Genomic DNA, 8683 nt, shown 5'->3' with positions numbered 1-8683 from the left:
GCCAATGTTGTTTGATTTTGCAGTGACTGAAGAAGGCTAGGGACATTCATCTCAAATGCTCTTCCACCTCGACGAACCAGCTTCAACTCAATAGCTTCCGAGGACGGAATCTACATCAGGAAGGGGGGCATGTTAACCCTCACGGCACACGGACACCCTATGATCTATAAACGTTGTATTATGTATTTGGTAGAGTCAGGTACCGGGCTTGTCGGACCAATAGGGAAAGGTAGAGTGATCGTCGATGAGAGGCGCACTTTAACTTGGACATTCAAGGGATTAGTTGGTTAAGCATGGGCGCCCAAGTGTGAATGGGGTGAGCTCCTATAAAAGCCAACTAAACCTAATTTTTACTCATTCTCTCATTTGTGCAATTGAAGAGTGCTCTTGCTCCATCTCCATCTTCTTCTTCTTCTTCACCTCCTTGTGTGTGTGTGTGTGTGTGAGAGAGAGAGAGAGGGAGAGTGTGTGTGCGATCGAGCATTACGAAGGCACGACGGCGGCGAAGCGGTTGAGCGCGGCACGACTGCAGCTTCTTCTTCATCGCGGCGAGGAATCCACCACGAAGGCGAGCGTAGAGCGGTGAGTGACACACCCTTTGTTTTCTTGAGCTTGCTAGTTTAGGCTTGTTGTGTGCTTGGAGCCGTTTGTGGCTCGCATACGGTGTATTGGCAAGTCCCTTGCTTCGACAGTGCGGCAAGGAGCGCACAAGAGGTATCCCACTTTTTCATTTGCTCAACAACGTTACCTTGGGAAGATGGTATAAGCTATGAAAATCTACTTGTATTGTGCAAAAGTCAATTGGAAAGACATGAAGACATAGATATTGAAAAATCACAACTGAAGGATGCAAGACGAAAGAATAAAGATAGGTTTGATAAAAGACATAGGCTTCGACCAAAGCCAATTGAAGAGGGTGATTGGGTCTTATGTATGATAGTAACCTTAACAATTATCACACCACACAAGGAAAGTTTTCAAAAAGCTATTTTTGGCCATATGTTGTCAAAAATGTGTATGAAAATGCTACATATACCTTAAGCGATATCGATGGAACAGAGCTAAAAAATCTCGTAGCAGGCAAAAGAATCAACATGTTCAAGAAAAGACATGATAATGATTCTTTTTATTCACAACGACATGAAGATGAAGAGCCTAATGACATTGCCATGGATGAAGAGCCTAATGACATTGCCATGGATGAAGATAAAAAATCAGAGGATGATCTCCTAGACTTTGCAGAACATGAAAATAACATCCAAATATTTGTGGATCTTATTAAAGATTAAACCTACAGAACCAAATTGTTGGCACATGCCGGAGGATGTATAGATTTAGAGGGGGTGCATTTCATGTTGGAGTTTTACCAAACACCGAGCAAAGTTTTCTGAGCAACCTATAGTCCAAGCGAGTCTCTTAATTGGTGAGCCTCCTATATAATACCATTATGCTTTTAGGCTTCCCATCAGTCTATGTAAACATTTTGTTGGTAAGGTCACACAAGGCCTCCCTCTATGTCCCATCCATTGCAACATTTGTAGTTCATGTCGGCTTACCTTTGGAAGATTGTGAGCTACAATTAGTCCTACACATCGTTAACAAAAATTTGAGATGTAGTGTATTTCTAAAGGAGCTAAACTTAAGAAATCCAAAGGTTAGATTTGGGCTTTCAATTAAGAAAACGTTTAAATTTTACAAGTGTTAGTGTAAAAGTCAGGTAATGCTTCAAATTTAACCTTAAATTGGGAGGATTTCAAACATTATTTATAAAAGCTGGTGGTGTAATTTATTTTCAATGGCCTAAATTGAGAAATCTTGGTTGGTTACCCTTGATAAAAGTGCTTAAAATTTACGAGTTGTAGTGTAAAAATGGGAAAATGCTTCAAATTTTAACTTAAAACTTGGAGATTTTCAAGTGCGCCTTTTCTATATCAATGGGGAACGTGCCTTCTTTTGACCCTACAATTTTGAAGTATGCCCTTTTCACATTGGTTGATTTTTTCTTTTGGGAAAATTATAGAACTTCCACAATAGTTTTAATGAAAACTATCTTTAGGAGCATGCATCGGCTTCAACATGACTTGAGAAAAGCTAGGTTCAGTTTATCCAAAGCCTCCTCAAGCGTGCTTTGAGAGGAGGGGGCTCTAAAAAATAAAGGAGAAGGTTAGTGAAACCTTCTCAAATTTTTGCCCAAAAGGCTTTAAGCGTGTTCACTTCAGCTGCAAAAGAAAAAGAATAAGTTTTATTTACCTTGAGCACGCTTATATATATATATATAAGGAGTGCAGGACTCAGTGAGACTCCATACTCAAACGTTTTTTCAAAGTAATTATCCAATGGCAAGAGGCTAGACAAATTAGAATGCTTTAGAATTCTTCAATCTAGATAACGTACACTCTGTGTGTGCGTGTGTGTTTTCTCATGTGTCTCGAGAGACGGTCACAAGATGCGGCCGCAACAAATTTTCACACTAGCAAGTTACGATAGAACGTGAGGCGATGTCCCTCTCACAAAAAAAAACAACTCTTACAAGTTCCATCCTCAAGTTTAAATAAACCTGCTTGTGTCAAGTTGTGTGGCTTTACTTCTATTGGTTTTCGTCCTCAAATCTTAAATCAAACAGGTTTTTCTATTCTTTTATGCTAGGCGTATTCAGTTACTACCGTCTTTATGTGAGCAGGAGCTCAAACCTTTAATCAAACAGGTTCTTTTATTCTTTTATGCTAGGCGTATTGAGTTACTATCATCCTTATGTGAACAGGAGCTCAAACCTTTATTCAAACAGGTTCTTTTATTCTTTTATGCTAGGCGTAGTTGAGTTACTACCACCCTTGTGTGAATAGAAGGGTGGAATGTAGTGCTCGAGAAAAGTGTGCCTCAGCTTAACCATACAATAGAGAAGGAGAAAATCCACTTGAAAAGTTCAAGAAAATGTAGCTAAGTTGCAAAAAATGTAGGTTGAATTTCCTCAATGGATTTACTCGAACATTGGTGGAATGCAAGGATAGCGAACCTCTTCTAAAATGGATTCTCCTTGCACTCAAAGTTGGCGGCCTCCACATGTGTTGCCAACTTCCCAGCACACCCGTGTTGCAACTCATCTTCCCCAACGATTTGTATTTGGAAGCATTTCTGTCGCAACACATGGTTGCCATCTAAACTGCCTTCAAGGGTGCACGCCGACGCGTGGAGAGAGAGAGAGAGAGAGAGAGAGAGAGAGAGAGAGAGAGAGAGAGAGAGAGAGAGAGAGAGAGAGAGAGAGAGAGAGAGAGAGAGGCTCTCATGGCAATTTGTATTCGGCAACTTTTTTGCCGCAACACCTGATTGCCATTTTAACTGCACCATCTAAAGTATCTTCAAGGGTGCACGCCGACGCGCAATGGCAGAGAGAGAAAGAACGGAGGAGGCGGCATTGGGCAAGCAGAAGAAGAAGAAATAGAGCAAGGGAAAGCAAAAGGAGAAGGTCCACAATATTGTGGTTTTGTTTGATGAGGTTACTTATGATAAGCTCCTTTCTGAGGTTCCAAAGTACAAACTTATTAGCCCATCCATCATGTCAAATCGACTAAGGATGAATGGTGGGTCACTTTCTCGCAAAGCCATTGGGGACTTAATGGCCATAGGCACCATATTTAGGCTTGTAGCTACTCATCAGTGTTCAAGAAAAATCATTTTTCCAAACATACGAAATTCATTTCCTTGAATTTTCCAAGAGGATTTTTTAGCAAATAAGGTTATCTTTTTGGGTTTTTGCACTATTTTTCTCTATTTTGGGGCGGAATTTCTCCTTTTTCCTCTTGCTCTCAACCAGCATTTTTGAAATTGAAAACGGCATGATATTAAGTTGAGACACATTTTTCCAAAACATTGCTGCTCATACAAATCAACAAATTTTTTACTAGTTCCTCTATGGAGATTCTAACTTTGTCAGTTTTGAGAGGCAAAGGTTACTAGCAGAATTTTTCTTCGAATTTTGAATGGAGATGGTTTTGCCTAAAAAGAGAGAGAAGAAGAAGAAGAAGAAGAAGAGAATTTTAACGTCGTAGGAAACTATCCAAGAGACCTTAAATATCTATTCGACGAGGAGAGTTGAACTCAAGACCTATTATTCAAGTGGGAAATGGCATAACCAATCTACCACAATTAGGTGATTGAAAAGCTATACCATTTTCATCTTTTTATTAGCGCACACACACCCCCTGAAAAGAAGAGAATTTTACCGTTGTAGGAAACTATCCCAAGACACCTTAAAGGTCTATCCGACGAGGAGAGTTGAACATGCCCTTGAACTGCTATAAAGTGCGAGAGAGAGAGAGAGAGAGAGAGAGAGAGAGAGAGAGAGAGAGAGAGAGAGAGAGAGAGAGAGAGAGAGAGAACCTGCCTTGAACTAGTGCTAAAAAAAACCTAGGTTTAATGTAATCTCACCTATAAATTTTGAAATATACCTTTAAATTTTATGTTTGAAGGTGAGAAAACCTACAAAAATTAGTGTAATTCGGTGTAGAAAGCTTCAAATTTTATCAATTCAAAGTTTAATTTTGTTGTTTCACATACGTAGGTCTGCTAAGTTTTTGGAAAAAGTTGTTTTCGAGCACTGCCTTGAACTGCCGTAAAGTGCGTGCGCCGACGCGCAGTACTAGAGAGAGAGAGAGAGAGAGAGAGAGAGAGAGAGAGAGAGAGAGAGAGAGAGAGAGAGAGAGAGAGAGAGAGAGAGAGAGAGAGAGAGAGAGAGAGAGAGAGAGAGCACGCGGCCCTTTGCTGCTCTTCCTACGCAATTAATGCCCCCCCATAGACCCGCCAGAAGCGATTCTAGAGGAGTTAAAGCATCACTTACCCCTAGCTTGGTTTTGCAGCTCACTGAAAGAAGCCGTCTCCTGAGGCGCCTCTAGGCTAGGGACCCTCCACAGTCGATAATCGCCAGCTACACAGCAAGTCGATTTCTTTTTGGTGGAATTTTTATCATAAAATGGTTTTATTCAACCCCTTATGATAGCACTCATAAGAGTCATCAAGCATGTAGAGAGTGATGGTTAGCGTCATTGTTGATCCGCCATGGATCAACAATGTAGAGAGTGATGGTTAGCGTCATTGTTGATCCGCCATGGATTTCATGGTTTTTGGACATGAATGTGTTGAAACTTGAAGCCTATGTAGCTAGTTCATGAACCCATTTGTGTTTGCTGTATGGAATTTTATGTTTTGGACACCCATGGATGCTTAATTGTTCTTGTGCAACAGATATAGAGTAGTAACAAGTGCATACAATAGAGGTGCAGTTGGAGCTATGTTGGTATATGACATCACTAAAAGGCAACATTTGATCATATTGTTTGATGGCTAGAAGTCTTAGGAGTCATACTGACAATAACATTGTGATTATGCTCGTCTGTAACAAGACTGATCTAAGCACCCTTAGGGCAGTTACGTCAGAGGATGCAAAGGAGTTTGCTGAGAAAGAAGGTTTGTTTTTTCTTGAGACATCAGCTTTGGAAGCTACTATTGTGGAAAGCGCATTCTTGATGGTGCTTTCAGAGATTTACAGGATAGTCAGTGAAGAGTCTTTGATTGCGAATGAAGAACATGGCAATGGCAAGGCGTCTTTGTTAACAGGTACCAAGATTGTCCTTCCAACCGAGGGCCAGCAAGTTCAGGTTGCAAAGAAGGTTTGTTGTCGGACAGTGTGGGTGATTGTTGAGGCAAACAGTCGTTGTGTGCTACAGCTATATCTTTGTACATTTGTTGCCATATTGAAGGGTTTTGCAGAGCAAAGCCCCTTGTTTTATATTGATTATGTGAACATAATTATGGAAACAATTTTTAAAAGAGGTTTGCTAACATTCAAAGTCAAGGTATACCTCACTACTATATCTAATTTAGTTCTAGATTTATACAATCTGCAAATGGTGCAAAGTTAAACATAATCTATATTAAGTTGTTTGTTTGCCGCTTTTCATAATGAATAGACATTGGCAGAAAAAATTGTGCCAGTATCTTTGATACCGTATTACTGGTCATACCTAGCTATCTAATTGGTACTTGGCATGGATATGGGTGGTTCTACCATTAGCCCCTCCGAACCATGAGGGATTTGATTTACGCTTTCACATATTGTTTCACCAGAAGCCTGCATTTCCTTCTGATTTATGGCTTGCAAGGTGCCACATTGATGATGGGATTTTGAAGTCAAATATGTTCTTAATCTTAGATTTGAATCTAGTAAATTGTTTCTTATTTTTTCTATTTGGTGAGCATTGAAGGTTGACTTCTTCTGTTTGGTGAGATGCAAGCGCCAAAACTCAGTCAGAGAGAGAGAACGTGATAGAGATAAAGACAGAGAGATTAGCGAGAGAGAGTATGCCTATCAGCAGGAAAAAAAGGCAAGGAGAACTAGTCCAGTAACGTTGATTTTCAATCATCTCAAGGTTAAGCTGAGGTAGACCTTTCCCAAACATGGACCCAATAGAGGCGTGACATTGGAGGTAGGAGGACTATCGGCCTTTGTATCCCTCGCACAAAAATGTACTTAGCTAAGTTTGCAAACGGCTGGCATTTGTGTACGAGGGCTACAAAGGCCGATATTCCTCCTACCTCCAATGTCAAACCTAGCTAGCTAAGCAAAGACAAGACAATAGAAGCACATGATGTTGCCATACTTCACAATGTGAGAATAATAGGGGAAGGAATGATGGCTTCTTATGACAAAATTACTCATCCTATCAGTAGAAGCAACAATCTTGTGCCCAAACCAAACCTAGTTGTGTCAATCAAGTAGAATGTTATGATGTTGAAAAAAATAGAAAAACTAAGAGAATGAGGAGCTCACTTTTATAGGAGAATTTGTCAAAACCGTTTTGTTTTTGTTAGTGTGGATCTTGCCTTGTGTTCTAATACTGATTTTTTTACTTATAGCTATTGTCCATGAGCCCTACATTTGTAACTACACTTAAAACAGGAAAATTTATTCTTTTTGATGGGAGAGTTCTACCACTACTCTGAGAAAGAGGTTTCTAGCTTCACACAATTCAAATTGGTTTAAAATTGAGAAAGAGGTTTCTAGAATGGACACAATTAAAAGTGTTTGTAAGATTCATGCTTATGCAAAATTGCTAGTATCTTTATAATTGTTTATCTTAGTCCTTATGTTATTGTAGTCCATAGCAAAGATTTCTATTTTACAGCCATCACTAGCTCATTAGACTTGTATATTAGAGGACTTGCAACTTATAGACAATCGTCCTGAAGTTGCATATATTGTAATAGCACTATATATCTTTCTATTGACATGTCACAAAATTTCAATTTTGGGCATTGCTAGCTTAGTGTCTACTTATTAGTGATTATATATATATATATATATATATATATATATATATATATATAAGCTACAACAGAATATTGAAATCACGTGAAAAATAACACCTCTACCCGCTCCCTTGGTTTGTGTGCTAAAAATTAAGAGAGCTCCTTGTTTTTTTGTAATTGTAGCTTGCTCTTTTGCTCGGTTTAGAGATTTCTCAAAAAATCTTTCTCGGAGTTAGGGATCCTTCTTCATGTTGTGGCAAATCCATTATGTGAAATGATGTGTATGAAATCATTTAGCACGGATTTAGATGCATGGGACCAAGTGCCACACAGTACTTAATGTGTCACAGAGTACTTGATGTTGTGGCAAATCCATTATGTGAAATGATGAGTATGAAATCAGCTAGCATGGATTTAGATGCATGGGACCAAGTGCCACAGAGTACTTGACATTCATATGCTTCTACGCAATAGCCTTTACATGCATGAACATATCTTACTAGGGAGTTTGAGCCTTGGGTGTGGTGCCATTTATGCTAAATGCTTCTAGAATGTGCATAATATGCGTTTAAAATATGGCATGTGTGTTTGGATCATCGTAGTGTACATACATCACCTACAAGTTCTATGCAAGCAAAAACCGCCAAAAATAGCAACTAATGAGAGCATCGATGTAATATTGCTTAGAAAGAGACCTCAAATATTGATGAAAAATTGATGCATATCTTTGACTTTTATGCTTAAACAAGTGATCCCACAAATTTGGGTTTTCTTTTTTACTTCGTTTGGGATTTTTCACATGAAAATGGCCTTTTTTGGGTCAAAAAATGAGCTGAAAATGACATAGTTTTGGTTCGAAGTGGAAAAATGGCCCAACATTTGACACATCAACTCACATTTTCATGGGAAATAGAGTGAAATCTGTTTTTAAGTGAAAAAACCTATAGTTTTCCCCTTCTATTTAATTCCCTTCATGGTTGCTCAATCTATGTGCAGTGCAATCTGTCTCTTCACAATCTTCTATATGAGCTTGTGACGGAGTGATTTAGTGTTTCCCTTTATCAAAATGGTGTGCATGATTCAATATAGAATCTCTTAAGTCTTTGTAAAATTAGAAAATGGTCTTCATGAAGGTGGAAGCTCGTGATTTCCTTCAAATGTTTGAAGTTACAACTATGTCATTGGAGGCGAGGCTACATGATTTTAAAATAGAGTCTTAAGAAAAATTGGATGTGAATTGGTGATCCATTCATCACAAACTCACTTCCAAAAACAAGCAAATTCCAAGCACAATAGGAGAGAGGATTTGTGACTATTTTGTCACGAACACTCTTAAATATTAAACCATCTTTAGGAAGAGGGTTGGTGATTTTTAATAAAC

The 8683-nt window shown here is 38.9% G+C and overlaps 1 pseudogene; it reads left to right on the top strand.

The window, feature by feature from the left end:
• The first annotated feature begins 5284 nt into the window (after window positions 1-5284).
• LOC147431974 (ras-related protein Rab11A pseudogene) lies at window positions 5285-5915 on the top strand (annotated as a pseudogene).
• Window positions 5916-8683: the final 2768 nt, after the last annotated feature.

This window comes from Adiantum capillus-veneris, chromosome 20 (genome assembly GCF_014529385.1).
Source record: "Adiantum capillus-veneris isolate H3 chromosome 20, ASM1452938v2, whole genome shotgun sequence".
NCBI classification, from domain to species: Eukaryota; Viridiplantae; Streptophyta; class Polypodiopsida; order Polypodiales; family Pteridaceae; genus Adiantum; species Adiantum capillus-veneris.
The sequence above is the reverse complement of the archived record's forward strand: the minus strand, read 5'-3'. Positions and strand labels throughout refer to the sequence as shown.